Genomic DNA, 18,088 nt, shown 5'->3' on the forward strand with positions numbered 1-18,088 from the left:
ATTTTAATTATTTTTATTTCCAAACTGATTTTAACCAGTTCTATAGTAAGGTAACATTCCAATAGACAATATGCAAAGCTTTTTTTTCAGTTTACAGCAGTATTTATTACACAAAATTTAAGTAAAGCTTAACATGCCGATCTTGCCCCAGTCTCCCCTAAAATGCATAAAATTTAGTTGTTTTTAATTGTTAAAGCGTAATTCACATTTAATAAAAAGTTAGATAAGTTATTTGAATTGTAAATCGAATATATGAACTTATTAATAATTAACTTTTGCTTAATAATTTCAGTTATATTTAAAACTTAAATGTGAGTACTATTTTTGTGTTATTTGTATTTATTTTGTTATTTTTTTTTTAGTTATTTACTATCAATTCATATTTAGAACACTTCTTAGAAGGCTACAATTTAAATTTAAAAGTATTCTTTTGCATGAATGTTCGATCCTGAGAGTGGATAATCAGATAGCCACTGTTATGAATTAAAAATTGTTGCTGGAACAGGCTAGAACTCTTTACATTCAAACTATTTTTCTGTTGATTGATATTGTTATCGCTATCGTTCTTGAAATTATAATTTACTTAATAATCCACTGTTTTCCTTATTTTAAAACAAATTATTTGTTCAAGTTTAATATTAAAAATCCCTATAAAAATAAACCATCAATGAGTTGCTGAACTTTCCTGGCAACTTCATTTAAAATTTTAAATCATCTGTTATATTTTATTGAAAAAACTTGTTATACAGTATTTTTAACTATTATAAAATGGTAAGAAACTTAATTTTCACGGTAGGAATGAGCTTTATAAAAATTTATAATAATGATAACGTGAAAATCGTCATTAAGTCCGACCCTACTGGAGATATACACGGGCCCCCCATTATTTCCACCCCACGACCTTTAACCATCAAAATTTAATAATATCAATCCCCCTAATGAACAAACCTCTCCGAATAATTTTAGAAATTTTATACAAAAAGCACAGGAGTTATTAAGCTTCAAAGACAGTGAACATAATCGTGCTTTCTCACACACACTAACATCATACATACAGAAATTACCTCCCAATTTTTTTTTTTTTTTTTTTTTGCATTTCTCGATGTTTCAAAGTGTCCTAAGTCCATAATGTAAAAATCTTAGAGGGTCATTTTTTGACCGATCGCCATACTTTCCCTCTGTTATATATAACAGACAGGAAAGCAATATATTACTTCTGTAGAGACAATTTTCTATTCAATACATACTGTAGTACTGTATATATATTTTCTTTGTTGGCATTCATTTTTGCATATGGAATTCATATTAAACTTTATCATGCCTTTTTGAATATATTTTATGAAAAAATATACGAAACTATACAAGGTTATATTATTTCTCATATTATAATGTTATGTTCGATTATTATATCATATCTAATCGTATTTAGTGCTTGCCATACGTTCGATTACATATGATGTAATGATCTAGTACATTAAAAAATGAGTAAAAATATAATAAATGATTTATTACAACATAAAAACTGAATTTCAGTAAATTGAATTTTATATAAAGCAAGTTTATATCGCATTATTTTTTTAAAATTAAATATATTTTTATATATATGGAGAAATCCTGGAACAACTTCTGTAATATAAGTGTAATTTAGAATATCCAGTCCTATGGTATTACTGTATAAGCACTCAACATATTTTACCGCATGACAGAAGATAGAAGGCAAGTACCTATTGGAAGAATTGTCGTTTATCACTTTGCCACTTCTGATAGTCCGTAGGGAAACTGTTAGACCTAAGAGCAGCTTGATATACACTGGCAATCGAAGTGACGAAGTGTCGGGCCTACCAAAATGATTTTTAGACTGGGAAAGGATAATGTATATCCTAGCTTACTCCCTAAATTTACAGCTGACTGTCCGTTTACATTATCCATAACTCGTCTACCCGTAACAATATCAGACATTGGTTCGTATCTGGCCACTCGCCTTAATATATCAACTCATTCGTTGTCATCTATCATGCGTTATAAATGCGTTATTAATAGCTTAATTTTTACCTTATATACGTTCTAGATTTTCAAATTGTTCTAAACTTGACATAAAATATAACACTTAAGTAAAAATCACTGATCTTATATGAATAAATCCTTACATTTTATTTTATGTAAAACAGATTTAAAACTTAAAATAATATTTTAAAATATTAAACCATTAATGTTATTTGACAATTAAAATTCATATTTATTTTTAAACAATTAAATTAAAACTACTATAATTAAATATAATGGAGAATTGCTTTTATTTCTTTTGTAAACGATGAAGAGATTCAGTCGTAACTTTAAACGACAAACGTTTAATTACTTTTGAGGCGAGAATTTTGTAATTTTCGTTTCGGCTGTTGTTAATTATTTGTCGCCATTTAAGAAAACTGATCGTTTTTGTTGCAAACAATTAAATTTATTTAAAAACCATGCAATAATGTACAATCTACTAATGAAAATACAGTACTATAATAAAGTTTTATTTTATTCACATCATTTATTATCGGGTATACTACTGTCGACGTCTTTTTCTGCTGTTTCCAAGTACAGTTTTTTTAGATATTTTTCATAAATGACGGCATTAGAAAATGCCCCTAGTACTTTTAAAATTTCTTTTCTAGAAAAGAAAACGATTTGAACATTAAACAGTCTCATAACAAAACCTCCAGATCATTAATAATGTTAAAAAATTATAAAATTCAAAAATTAATTGCACATTTTAAAAGTGCAATTAATATAACGTGAAATAACGTGTAAATCCAGATACAGTTTATTTCCTATTTGATGATAATTCGTGAACATTTCTTTCCTCTTTTCTCTTCAAATACTTTTATAGATTTCTTTATTTTACAACATACGATTTCTGTTTTTATCTCTTATTTTTATATCTCCTGTATAGAGGAATGTTGTCTAGAATTTTTTAAAATTATTAATTTAGCAATATAAAATGAAATATTAAAAATTATTTTTATTTTATACAAAATTTTAGAATTTTATTTATAGGTTTTGGCATTTTTCTATCCGATTAAATATTTTGTGTTTGTTGACTAGCGCATCTCAATGTCAACATCTTTAACAAATAGAAAGCATTTAAAATTTAAAAATTCGTTTATTTTACACTAAAATAAAAAGAAAAATTTTCAAAATGCAAATATTTCTTAATTAAATTTATCGAAATCGAAAATTAATTATTTTAAAGTTATAATTATTATTTTTAAAGCTAAAATTATAATTTTTACAATAATCAAAGAATAACAAAGGAAGCGTTTTTATCTGATTATATTTAAATAATTATTTTCATCTAACTAAAATTATAAAATTATAAAAAAAATATTGGTTAAAATATTTAATTTTAGCTTTTTATATGCTCCTAATGTGAGTTTCTATACTTTCCTGTTTCGATTGGNATTAAATTAATATACAAAATTCCTTATTTTTCCTTATGATAAAAACAAATAGAGCTCTTATAAATTATATATTTTTTTTCTTTAAAAAATACTTATGATGTAGTTCAATATTAGAATTATTTATGTAAAAATAAATTTACTTACTTTACAAAATAAAATAAAATAAAATAATACTTATATATTTTTACATATATATTTCTCTGAAAATACAAGAAAATTGAAATGCTTATAACCATTCAAAATAATAAAAAACAAATAATTTTGGTTTTTGATTAAATTCGTTATTTTCTATTGAATTTTAAATGCAATTGTTTAACATTAATGTCTGTGTTAATTAGTTTCTATATGTCGAACTTTGTTTTGCTACTTTTTTATAATCGATACAATTGATCATTATAAATCCTGGAAGAAAGAAATGAATCAGTGTTTTGAGCTAATAATTTGAATATAGATCAAAATATTAAACAATGCTTTCACATTCTCGTTAAATAAAATTAAATCATAATCTATTATATAAATAAATGAAACTAAAATATATAAATAAATTAATAATTATAATAATAACTTATTTTCGTTTATATGGTTACAATAATCGATTAATCTAAATACAAAATTGAGAAAGACCGAGTGACATTTAAACTAAATCTTTTTCAGGAGTCTTTAACAAATAATAATATGACAACGAAATAAATGTAAAAAAGAACGAGCGATTATTTATTGTGACATCGTCACAATGCCAGGCTGCAATTTTTAATCATATTTTCAATTTACTTAATTTAAAATATATGCTCTCCACCTCAAATTAGTAGTGTCTTGCCCCTCATAAATCATACTTTTCCTTTAACAATAAAGTCGTGCCGGTCATCTATCTAATACCTTTCAGTGAAAAAGTTTGAATTGAAATAATATGATATCCGTTTTGCATCGGAAGTTTATATATTGTTAATCGGGTTTCTTGTCCCTAAGGTTTTCACATATTGTCTCGTTTTTCATCTATCCAACTCCTTTCTCGAGATTAAGGAAAGACAGCGGAACAGACGGACGGATGACAGTGGGAATTTGTAGCGAAATTATTACAAAGTAGTTCTACAATTTTTTCAAATTTAAGCCCAACAAAAGCAAACTTGAATAGTTTTTGTATAAAATAAATGCATAATAGCATTAACATATGCGATTGCATTTAAAAAATTGAGAATCAAATCTTTAATACAACGATAACAAAATATAATTATATTAACTATTTAATTCTAATGTTGTAATTTTGATGCTAAAAACTAAAGTCTCGTTCTATTTTTCACAATTACAGAAATAAAGTTACTTTTTTAAAGCATTGTTTCAAGATTTTAATTCAAACGTTTGAATTAAAATCTAGAAAACAATGCTTTAAAAACTATTTGAAAACCTTTTCTACGATTTGGCAATATCATTTTTATTAATTGAAAAAATATATATATATAAATTGTTTCATAAAACTATTCATCACTTATTCATACAGCATGAAATACATTGTACTGTACATTTTTAAAAGTTAACATCATATTTCTTATCATTCCATTATTAATTAAAACTTTACTTATTATTCTACATGACGTTACATATGATGTTATAAAGTATTAATATATTACAAACAATATAATTATATTAACGTTTTATATTTGTTTACGCTGATAAATTTCCATATTCGTTGTATTGAAATTTGAAATAGACTTTCCTTATTTATAATATTTATAACTTAAAGGTTTAACACTTTAAGATTATATAAATGAGTTAGACTGTATTAAATAAATCCTTTATATAGTCTAAAGTGCATTAAACTTTACAGGACCATTTAGGCGATATGAGTTCCTTCAGGCATGACAAAATCGACTGGAAAGATAATATAATAGGGATGAACAGAAACTGATCCTGAATCTCCTGTTGATTCGCCGGAACGATATTATTCGACCATCTGGTAAATCTGTTATAAACGGGAGACTTTCTGTTGTAAATACGAATGAAAATATTTTTGAAATTACTCATTAATTTATCTATATGCAACATGTGAAGAATTTATTTCTTTTTAAACTTTCTTGCACAAAGTATAATTATGTATTTCATTTAAAAATAATGTATTTATTTTTTATCTCTTTGTCCTTACTTTTTACATTTCTGTGTATAAATTGACTACTTGGACTTTGTTTATTAATAAGACTTATTATACTGGTAAAGTTTTTGATTAGCATTGAGAGGAAATCTTAGTCAAATGTAAAAACAAGATATTTTTATTTTTCCACAGAAATAATGTATTTACTTTATTAATATAGTTTAAGGTGTTAAAATCCTTCATATATTATCATAGACTGCTAATATCATTTAATTTAACTGTATATTTGTTCAATCATAATTTAAAATTTAATACAAGTATATAGGAGTTTTAAATGCTTATTTTGTAATTATAACAAATTAAATTACATTTTAAAAATACGAGGACTATATTAAAATGTTTTAAATTTGTTTAGAATTATATAAATATCTGAATTCTATTTAAAAATATTATACTGTTAAATCTTTTACTAATAGTATAAGAAAGAACATGAAAAAATATTAAAGTACAGTATATCATAAAAAAATTTAATTCAAAATGAATTGCAATAATTTATTTTCGCTCTAATCTTCTTTTAAATCTTCCATTTCACCTGGATTTAATGTAAATAAATATAAATAGGTGTTGAATTAACTATAAGCAATCTCTCATTCTATTGGTCCTATATGATAGATTGTATGACAATGACAAAGTGAACGATTGTATAATCAAGAGATGGATTAAGGACATATTACAAGTTGAGATCACTATGTGTAAACTAGAAGTTTCCTGTAATTTGAGATAATATACTATAGATTGGGTCTATTAAATAATTGGATTAGAACATCTTTGAAGATTATAAAGTCTAATTAATGCATAAGATGAGCAGTGATTTCCATATATTATGTAAATTTACATAATGGGATAAACCCTATCCTCTAATTTTGATTGCAAGACAAATTTACAAATTAACTGGATAAATTCAGATACATTATCGATTTGATAACTGACAACATTTTCCTAATAATTGTTATTATTTATGATATTTAAAAACATTCCTATTCGAAAAAATAAATAAAAATATTATAAAATAATTTATAGTTTTATAATATTATATTTTTGTAGTTTAGAAAATGTCATTTTTATTCAGTTTTATATTTTTTAAATAAAAACATATGATTGCAATAATATACAGAGTAGTGAAGCTAATCTATTTTTGAAAATGGAATTCGAATGTATAAACATTTTACTTCCGAAAAACAAAATACTTGTATATTTATTATAAATTATATTATAATATCAAAATTTATTTTACAAAATAATTATAACTAATATAATTTATATTTTAATAAGTTTTGCATTTAAATTTTAAATAAAGTTCCAGCATTTCAACAATTTAAACAATGTACTGTACTTAATACAATTAAAATTCATAAAGCTTATTCAAACTTAATAAAATATTTAACCTTAAGCTTAAATAATTAAGCTTGAAGTTAATATCAGATATTAATCTGATCTTAGAATAACTTTAAATATGTTTGTCTGTAAATTAATAACGGATATGGAAATTGTATCGTGTAATAGTTATAAAATGATACAATATATAGTAATGAATAATATTAAAACATTAAAATGCATCAAAATGATATAAAATATTTAAGAACTTAAAATATTTTTAAATGATCAAATAAAATACGAGTGAAATCGTTCTTATTTCAGTAATTCGTTTATTTTAAGGACTAATTGCATTAATAGCATAATTAATTTTATAACGATACTTCTCATATATATTTGACAGTTAACTGGTGTTTACTTTATATATCTGACATTTCACTTACTAGCAATTAGAAGAGAGGAATTCATCTCGAAATTTGATTACTAATATATGAACTATTTCAGAATCTTATTTGCAGTTTTGTTGTATGTATACAAAGAATACTTGAATATTAATAAAATGGATGTTTTAAAGTTATACTAAATTATATCATCCATAAAAATGATGTTTTTTCTTCACAATTTTAATTGTTCATTAATTAATCAAAAAAGAAAAAAATATCGTTATTTCTTATTTTAAACAGGTCGTTATTTTGCAATTTCATGTCTATCGAATGTAAATAATAAAAACCTGTATAGTTATTTATGTGTAAGATATATTAAAAACTGTTGAAAAAATTTAATTGAATCATATGTAAAATTTTCATGTATAGTTTTCTAATGTATGTGTAGACTGACATAACATGTTTCTGATAATAGATAGTGTAGATTCGATAGAAGAATGTGTATGGTTAGAGATTTAATAGGAATTTCTATACTGAAAAAATTAAAAGAAGCTATCAATATAAATATGATTTTTCGTCTTTCGCTCGTGTATTTTAAATTTTAAATATCACGCAACTTATTTAATAACCACGCCTCTTATGTGTAGTTAAATAGATTTAGAATATGTGTACAAGACTTTTATAAAATACTTTATAATGCTGTATAATTTAATCTTATTTCAATATTTCTTTGTTTTTAAGAAAATTACATAAAAAGTAATAAAGTTTTATTTATTTTAAAGAAATAAGTAAAATTTATTGTATCCATGCTATATCTTAAATCAGTCATGAGCAACCCTCGGCTCTGGGCCGCAAGAAGAAGGCCCTAGAGTAATTTTATTTTCGTGTAGTTTTTATGTCTCGTAACATATGCGACTGTAATTAAGCATATGTTACGAGATATTCGTGACAAAGAACATTCAAACTAAACTCTACTAGTGAAAAGACAAGAATAAATCATAGAGGCCTATTAGTTTTTTGTAAATCTTCAATATATATTATTTTAGAACATAGTATACTAGAGGTTATTAAGTATATTAGTACTCAGCAAGCTAAAGAAAAACGTATGTGGCCCACCCAAAGTCAAAGAAATTTCCTTGCTACCCTCAGCAGGGAAGGTTGCTCATCATTGTCTTAAATGATTTAAGATATAACATTTATTTAATTTTATAAAAAATTTAGTAATGGTCATGTATATTATTACTAATATGCTCGTGTATTTTAAATTTTAAATAAAGTTCCAGCATTTCAACAATTTAAACAATGTACTGTACTTAATACAATTAAAATTCATAAAGCTTATTCAAACTTAATAAAATATTTAACCTTAAGCTTAAATAATTAAGCTTGAAGTTAATATCAGATATTAATCTGATCTTAGAATAACTTTAAATATGTTTGTCTGTAAATTAATAACGGATATGGAAATTGTATCGTGTAATAGTTATAAAATGATACAATATATAGTAATGAATAATATTAAAACATTAAAATGCATCAAAATGATATAAAATATTTAAGAACTTAAAATATTTTTAAATGATCAAATAAAATACGAGTGAAATCGTTCTTATTTCAGTAATTCGTTTATTTTAAGGACTAATTGCATTAATAGCATAATTAATTTTATAACGATACTTCTCATATATATTTGACAGTTAACTGGTGTTTAGTTTATATATCTGACATTTCACTTACTAGCAATTAGAAGAGAGGAATTCATCTCGAAATTTGATTACTAATATATGAACTATTTCAGAATCTTATTTGCAGTTTTGTTGTATGTATACAAAGAATACTTGAATATTAATAAAATGGATGTTTTAAAGTTATACTAAATTATATCATCCATAAAAATGATGTTTTTTCTTCACAATTTTAATTGTTCATTAATTAATCAAAAAAGAAAAAAATATCGTTATTTCTTATTTTAAACAGGTCGTTATTTTGCAATTTCATGTCTATCGAATGTAAATAATAAAAACCTGTATAGTTATTTATGTGTAAGATATATTAAAAACTGTTGAAAAAATTTAATTGAATCATATGTAAAATTTTCATGTATAGTTTTCTAATGTATGTGTAGACTGACATAACATGTTTCTGATAATAGATAGTGTAGATTCGATAGAAGAATGTGTATGGTTAGAGATTTAATAGGAATTTCTATACTGAAAAAATTAAAAGAAGCTATCAATATAAATATGATTTTTCGTCTTTCGCTCGTGTATTTTAAATTTTAAATATCACGCAACTTATTTAATAACCACGCCTCTTATGTGTAGTTAAATAGATTTAGAATATGTGTACAAGACTTTTATAAAATACTTTATAATGCTGTATACTTTAATCTTATTTCAATATTTCTTTGTTTTTAAGAAAATTACATAAAAAGTAATAAAGTTTTATTTATTTTAAAGAAATAAGTAAAATTTATTGTATCCATGCTATATCTTAAATCAGTCATGAGCAACCCTCGGCTCTGGGCCGCAAGAAGAAGGCCCTAGAGTAATTTTATTTTCGTGTAGTTTTTATGTCTCGTAACATATGCGACTGTAATTAAGCATATGTTACGAGATATTCGTGACAAAGAACATTCAAACTAAACTCTANTTTTCACCGATTAATCATTTAGCTTTTGCAAAGAGATTAGATAAAAATCAACAAGATTTTACAGCATTGCTAAAGGAAAGATTTTAGAGATGAAAATAAATCTTAGATCTATAGAACAGAAGCTAAAAAATTTCTGAGTATGTTTTTATTTATTATATGTCAATCAATTCGTAAAGAATAAAATATCACATTTGTTTTTAAGACATTAAATATACGAAAGAAAAAATTGAATTTCTTAACCAATTAAAAATATTCCGAATTTAAAGTCTCTCGAACCATTTCAATGCTTCAAATTTGATATTGAAACTTTCAGTTAAAGAATTTAAGCATTTTAATTAAAAATTAACACAATTCTAAAACACTATAAGAAAATTCAAATTTTTTGGATGTTTTAATGTATCATAATATAACATAATATCTGTCCCAATTACAGAAAAAATACGAATAAAATTAACATTAAAGTTTATTTATCAAATTGAAAACACGTTTATTATATATTTTATTATATACAAATTCTGTACTAATTACAAATTATAATTAGTTTAAACAGAATTAGATAAAATTTTATCTTGTATATTGTTTTAATGTAATTCAAATAATCAATTTAACAATTAGTCATGCTTTATTGTACTTGAATTAATATATTTGATTATCTCAGCAAATTTGTTCCAGAAGAGGCTCCAAGTATACTCTTCAATCTGTACCTAAATTATAGAATAATGTCTGTCAGCTACTGCATTTTAATAATTCATAAATAAAAATGCAGTGCATGTTGTAATTCAACTAAGTTAATATACATTTCTTGTTAGAAAAGTACTATCAATAAATTGCGAAAACCCGAAAAATGAAAAGTAAAATTTCAGTTATTTGTAATGCCAAATAAGAACAAGCAAGTTATATTAGCATATAATCTGTTTTACACGCAAATTAACTACCATTTTTACAATTCTAATTTTTAAAGATCGTCATCAGTTTTGTAGTTGAATATAATCTGCGAAAATTTGAATAGATTTCGAAAATGCTTGAATGTAACAGGTTTCAGAATGACGAAAACATTTGTCAAATTAAATCACTAATACAATCAATTGATAATTTAATAGATCTTAATCAATTATCTCATTTATTTTAATTCCATTATACATTATTACTTTAACAGCTATTCAGAAAATAGTTTTCTAGAAGTTATAACAAAATCACTTATGGTCTTTTTTTAGTAAAATGACCAACAATTGATACAATAATACAAAATTTTTCAAATCCTTGCACTTTAATATGCAATCAAGTAATACAAAAATAAAGTAATTCCGAAAATAAAACGTTCATTGCGTGTGAAGACGTAAAAAATAATATTTCCTTAAATTTAAAAATTAAGCTTTCTGAATACTTTTTTTTAAATTAGAAAAATATTTACGAGTATATCCATTAATGGGCATCCGAAAAAAATGATTTTATTCTTATACATAAAAAAAATATACTTTTTCTGAATACAAATTTAAAATTAGGTTATCATAGAGAACGGTAACGCTCTACAAAAAGGTCTTCCACACGTTTAATTTTAAATTGTCAAATTTGACCCTTATTATCTCCACGACCAATGAACCGATTTGGATAAAAGTTAAAATATTTAGTATTCACTATGGGTACTATGGACGTCTTAAATTTTGAATAAATTCGTTGGATCGTTTTGTACATAAGCAATTAAAATTTTGTTGCTAAGATTTACGACTAGAGAGAATAGCGGCATCAAACTACCGGATAAGCTAGATTCTAAGAGTTTATATATATTTAATAGCTCGTTAGAGAGCCGATTACCTATTATTTGTCCTTTTGATGGTTTTATTTAAAAAGATTTAGTACAGTCGCCCCTATAACGCGGGTCTTATAATGCGAATTCGTATATCGCGGCGAAAAAATTGCGACCGTATTCGTATAAAGACGTTAAAAGAGAGTCGTAAAATGCGGTAAAACGTCATCGCCGACTCGTGTCGCGACAGGATTGGTCGAACCTTGACCAATAGTGGACGAGCAGCCTAACTACTTACACGCTACAGAGAGTTTAGGCGGGTAAGTTTAGTTTACTATCGTCTGTACAGTATATAAATTAGGTACTGTAATTTTATACATTTCTTGTGAAAAAACATTTCTTATTCAACGGCCATAAAAATTATTTCTATTAATGATGTCTCCAAAAGTCAGCAAATTTTTCGCAGAAAAATAACTTATTAGAAAACGCGCCCGCCGTTTCGTGCTCTGCTCCGCGACGAAAACAAGCTTAAGCAATGGCGTCGTCAAACGGTGCACACTCGGTAAGTAATCCTACAATATTTTGTTTATAGCATAGTTTATACGGATTATTATCAAAAAATTATACGTGTTTTGAAAATGTTGAGTCGAATTAGTCTAGAATCGATTAATTTTATGGAAGAAAATCTTTCAAATAGCCATAGTCCGTAAACTGCACACGTGCTGGGCTTTGATTGGCTCACGTATTTAAGGTTTTCTACAACGTGAAATTCTTATAAAGCGGAACGTATCTACCGCGTTATAGGGGGGTCGACTGTATTTGTAAAATAATAGCCTACCTTTTAAAATTTAACAGAATTAGAAACTGGTGGAACCAGATTAAATAGTAAAGCGCAGCGGAAACATAAACAAAAATTTTGAAAGTTGTGTAATAATAATACTAGAAGCAGATTTGACAGTTAGACTTAACATGTGGGTAAAGTTTACATTACAGACTATAACCACAACTACAGGAAGTTTTGAATGAAGCAATGTCACCATAATAATAAATCAGGAAAACAAGCATCGTCATAGAAAAATACTTCAGCTTTACTTTATGCCTTAATGTTCCTTCACTAATATTGCTCAAAGAAGCTCTAATGTTCAATCAAATTATTTTAGGTGCAATTTTAACTTTAAGGCACAAAGTTAAGCTCGAAATCTTTTTCTATGATGATACTTATTTTCCTGATTTATTATCATGATGACACTACTTCATACAAAACTTCCTGTAGTTGTAGTCTGTGTAATGTGCGCTTTATTCACATGCTCAGACTTACTGTCAAATATTCTTTTAGAATTCTCATGCCAGAACTTTCAAAAGTTTTGTTTATTTAGATATTTTCTCTGAGCTTCACTTTTCAAGCTAGTTCCACCAGTTTTTTTTTTTGTTTACATGAGATTTAAATAAATTATATACATGCAATAGATTACTTATCAATATAATAGTTTTTGTTAAAGATATAAAAGAAATGTTAAGAATAAAAATATATATCGGCTTAAATAAGTTTATACTTTTATAGTTTGTAATATCTTTAAGTAAATTAATATAATTTATTTAGAACCGTACAATTAATAAAACGAAAATTTTAGAAAGCAACGTCACTGTATATAGAAAACAAACTAATATTTAAATATTTTTAACATTTTACATTAGAGATTGAATTTTTGAAACTGTTTGAGACATAAAAATAAAATTATATATTTTTCACCGATTAATCATTTAGCTTTAGCAAAGAGATTAGATAAAAATCAACAAGATTTTACAGCATTGCTAAAGGAAAGATTTTAGAGATGAAAATAAATCTTAGATCTATAGAACAGAAGCTAAAAAATTTCTGAGTATGTTTTTATTTATTATATGTCAATCAATTCGTAAAGAATACAATATCACATTTGTTTTTAAGACATTAAATATACGAAAGAAAAAATTGAATTTCTTAACCAATTAAAAATATTCCGAATTTAAAGTCTCTCGAACCATTTCAATGCTTCAAATTTGATATTGAAACTTTCAGTTAAAGAATTTAAGCATTTTAATTAAAAATTAACACAATTCTAAAACACTATAAGAAAATTCAAATTTTTTGGATGTTTTAATGTATCATAATATAACATAATATCTGTCCCAATTACAGAAAAAATACGAATAAAATTAACATTAAAGTTTATTTATCAAATTGAAAACACGTTTATTATATATTTTATTATATACAAATTCTGTACTAATTACAAATTATAATTAGTTTAAACAGAATTAGATAAAATTTTATCTTGTATATTGTTTTAATGTAATTCAAATAATCAATTTAACAATTAGTCATGCTTTATTGTACTTGAATTAATATATTTGATTATCTCAGCAAATTTGTTCCAGAAGAGGCTCCAAGTATACTCTTCAATCTGTACCTAAATTATAGAATAATGTCTGTCAGCTACTGCATTTTAATAATTCATAAATAAAAATGCAGTGCATGTTGTAATTCAACTAAGTTAATATACATTTCTTGTTAGAAAAGTACTATCAATAAATTGCGAAAACCCGAAAAATGAAAAGTAAAATTTCAGTTATTTGTAATGCCAAATAAGAACAAGCAAGTTATATTAGCATATAATCTGTTTTACACGCAAATTAACTACCATTTTTACAATTCTAATTTTTAAAGATCGTCATCAGTTTTGTAGTTGAATATAATCTGCGAAAATTTGAATAGATTTCGAAAATGCTTGAATGTAACAGGTTTCAGAATGACGAAAACATTTGTCAAATTAAATCACTAATACAATCAATTGATAATTTAATAGATCTTAATCAATTATCTCATTTATTTTAATTCCATTATACATTATTACTTTAACAGCTATTCAGAAAATAGTTTTCTAGAAGTTATTTAATATGATTAATAATATATTGAATTTCTCTTGTGAGAATATCTAATTTCCGGAATTTATTGAAGAGATATTTCGAATAACCGAATACATTTAGAAGGATCATTTAAAAGAGAGATTTCAGTAAATAGTAGATGTACTTTATAAAATTTGTACCGTTTCCAGTATTCTAAAAATAGAATTTTGAACATAAGATAAATTATAATATGAGAAGACAGATTCTAAGAAAGTAAGAGATGAATATAGAAGTCAAGAGAAAACATAATGGAATAAAAAGTTTAGGTTAAGAAAATAAACGAGTTTTTTTTGTATTGCAAAAGTTTGTAAAAAATATCATCAAGCAACGAGTTGCTTAACTTTACAGGCAACTTTTGATGGCACATCTGTTACGAAAATTCTTTAAAAAGAAATTTTTATATTTTTAATTATTATAAAATGGCAAAAAATACTTAATTTTGAGCGTAGGGATGGGTTTTATAAATAATTATTAATATGAATAACGAATAAAATCGTTATTAAGTCACACCTTTTCGACCTTTTTGTATAGGCAAAGATATTCATTATCGTGCAGTATGATATAAATTACTTTCTCTATTATGGACTGTTTCCAGCTATTGCAGCCTGTGTGTTCTGTCATTATAATTATTATTATTATCATTATTATTGCATCATACAGTTAAATTTCATTTTTAGTTTTTCTCTATCCAAAAGATGTTATCTAAAGGACTAAGTCTTCTTTGTAAACTTGTAAAAATGTATCATAAAAGAAAACGTTTCAGCACTAAAATAAAAGATTTAGGTTATCCAGGAGATCGAAAATGATAAATCTCAAACTGAAGTCGCAAAAGAAAGTTCTCTTTACAAACAGTCTCAGGAATTTAAAAAATCAGAAAGAAACTAAACGTTCCTCAGTTAAAACAGTGAAACAAAAAAAAAAAAAAACTAAAAGAAACACAGTCTTACGCTATTATAATTAGGAGAAACAGTACAAAGTAAGACTTAAAACTGTAGAGTCAGCCTTGCTTATTTTTTTAATAAACAACTACCAAAAGTTATTCGATAACTCAATTATTTTAATTGTCTTATATAAATACAGTACAGAATTACCAATATATACACTAGTATAGTAATTTTGTATTGTCTATGTTTAAAAGTTTCTCTAATTTTAATAAATTTTGTGGTTAATTTTTGAGGACTATCAAACTTAATTTTAAAATTTTGATACAGTTTAAGCTTATTTTAAACTTGAAATTGGGCTTTCAAGGTGGTTCAGAAAGCAATGAAGATATACCATTGAACAGTTTTTATACGCGAAAAAGCTGTTAAGATTTCAGAATATTTTAAAAAACTCTATAGTTTTAAGATGACAAAGGGTGGCTTTTAAATTGTTATAAATATCACACAATTTAATGTGTAACTATATGGGGAATCTGCTTCAGTAGATAACAATGCAACTGAATGTTGGATACATATATACCCCTGTCAATATTTTTAATTGCGGTGAATCAAAACTATTTTACAGGTTGTTGTCAATAAACATTATGTACTCTATGGTAAAAATGTAACGGAGAAACAGATAAGAGAAAGAATTACTGTGTTGTTGTGTTCTTGTGCAGTAATATGACAGAAATTGAAAAACGAAAATTGCTTATCATTTATCAAATGAAGACTCTCAGGAGCAAATAAAAACAACAAAAATATTTGAATGTTTTGAAACAACAAAAGTTATTTCATGAATGGCTTTATCTGGGAATATGTTGTTGTAAAAATTCCAGCAACGAGTTGGTTAACTTTCCCAGCAACATGTGGTGGCGCCACCTGCAATCATATTTTATTGAAAAACTTTTTATATTTTTAACTATTGATATTATAAAATGGCAAAAAGCTTAATTTTGAAGATCTGAATGGATTTTATAAAAATTTGTAAATGTTAAGAACGTTACTCGTTATTACCATATTATAATCGTCAATCCTCCTGGGAATACACACGATCCCCTTTACCTCTCCACTCCTCGACCTATAATCACCAAAATTTAATAGCATAAATTCCCACAATAAACAAACTTATCTGCAAAATTTCAGAAATTTTCGACAAAAAGCACAGGAATTATTAAGCTTAAAACTAAATCATGCCCCCCATACACACACAAACAAACATACACACTAACATCGATACATACAGAAATTACCTCCAAGTGTTTTTGCATTTCTCGACGGTTTCAAAGTCTTCTGAGTCCAAAAATGTAAAACTGAAGGGGTCAGTTTTTGATCGATCGCCATACTTTCCCTCTGTTATACATAACAGTCGGAAAACTAAACGGAGAAAAGTTTTTCTATTGATGGATAAATGCACTGTTTATTCTCCAAAAAACTTAAAATGAAATGAGTCGTGTAGCTTGCCAGCTCTGTTTTTTATTTAGTTAATTTTCATTAATTAATACAACAGTATACAGTATAACAGTACATACATGAACGCGACCATACCGTGGTCTCTTCATTTAACCAATAGATCAAGAAATAATCCAGAATTTCAAAATTCGCTACAAAAGGAATTCTTTCTCGAATAGACACGAAAACCATTTGAAGATCAAATTTATTGGATGCCGTAATAAATATACACTGAAATTGGGGCACAGTGAAATTTGTCCATAGAACAAACGAAGTGCTAGAAGATCAATTTCACCTTCAAACTAGTGAAGATAACTACAGTTTATAAGAATTTCTAAATGCTGACATACTACTATCTACTACTGAGCTAAGTAATTTTACTAATGTTAAAAAAATCTGCAGTTTTGCAAAAAAAAAAGTAATAGAGAGGTTGCGGCCGTCGTATTCAGCCCAAAACGTGAACGGTGCACCGTCGAGCGCCGTCATCTGGCAATTCTGGACGGTCGATAATGGTGTTCGCTACGTCTAATATGACGAGTAGACGATTGGCTTAAACTTCTTCATTTTTTTGTGTTTGGGGTTAAAATTATGACCTATTTTATTAAGATAATGATTATTTAAGCAGTTATGAACAATATTGTAAAGAAACATACGATTTTAATCCAAAAATTATTTAATTATTCAATTTTTTAGCAAGTGATGAAGAATTTACATATATTTGCCTTCATAATAGCTTATCTTAAGGTAGGTTTGTTCTTCCACGGCATCTTCTACCATCAACAGCGTAATACGTTTGTAAATTTTCTAAAAATTTTCGAGCTGCTTTCGGATTTACGTAAGCCACTACTTCCCTCGACTAGAGGTAGTTCTATCGTCTGATCGTATGGTAGGAGACACAACGCTAATTAAAAATAATTATTTAGTGTTATTAAACATCCTATAAATACAGAGAAACAAAACACCTTTTTGCCGAGAAATGAATATAATTTTAAAAAACAAACGTTTTCAGCCTAGTTAATAGGCCATCTTCAGGTCGAAAAAATGGAACGTAAATGTTCCATGAATAGAACATAAAAAATTTTTAAATCAACCTA

General features: G+C 25.6%; 1 protein-coding gene across 1 annotated transcript in view; it reads right to left on the bottom strand.

Moving 5' to 3' along the window:
* The window catches only part of LOC111619769, a 79,928-nt gene that overhangs the window by 60,317 nt on the left and 1,523 nt on the right, over nucleotides 1-18,088 (bottom strand). The gene's annotated exons all lie outside the window — the stretch shown is intronic.

The sequence above is a fragment of the Centruroides sculpturatus genome, unplaced genomic scaffold (genome assembly GCF_000671375.1).
Source record: "Centruroides sculpturatus isolate CEXI.00-Female unplaced genomic scaffold, Cexi_2.0 scaffold201, whole genome shotgun sequence".
NCBI classification, from domain to species: domain Eukaryota; kingdom Metazoa; phylum Arthropoda; class Arachnida; order Scorpiones; family Buthidae; genus Centruroides; species Centruroides sculpturatus.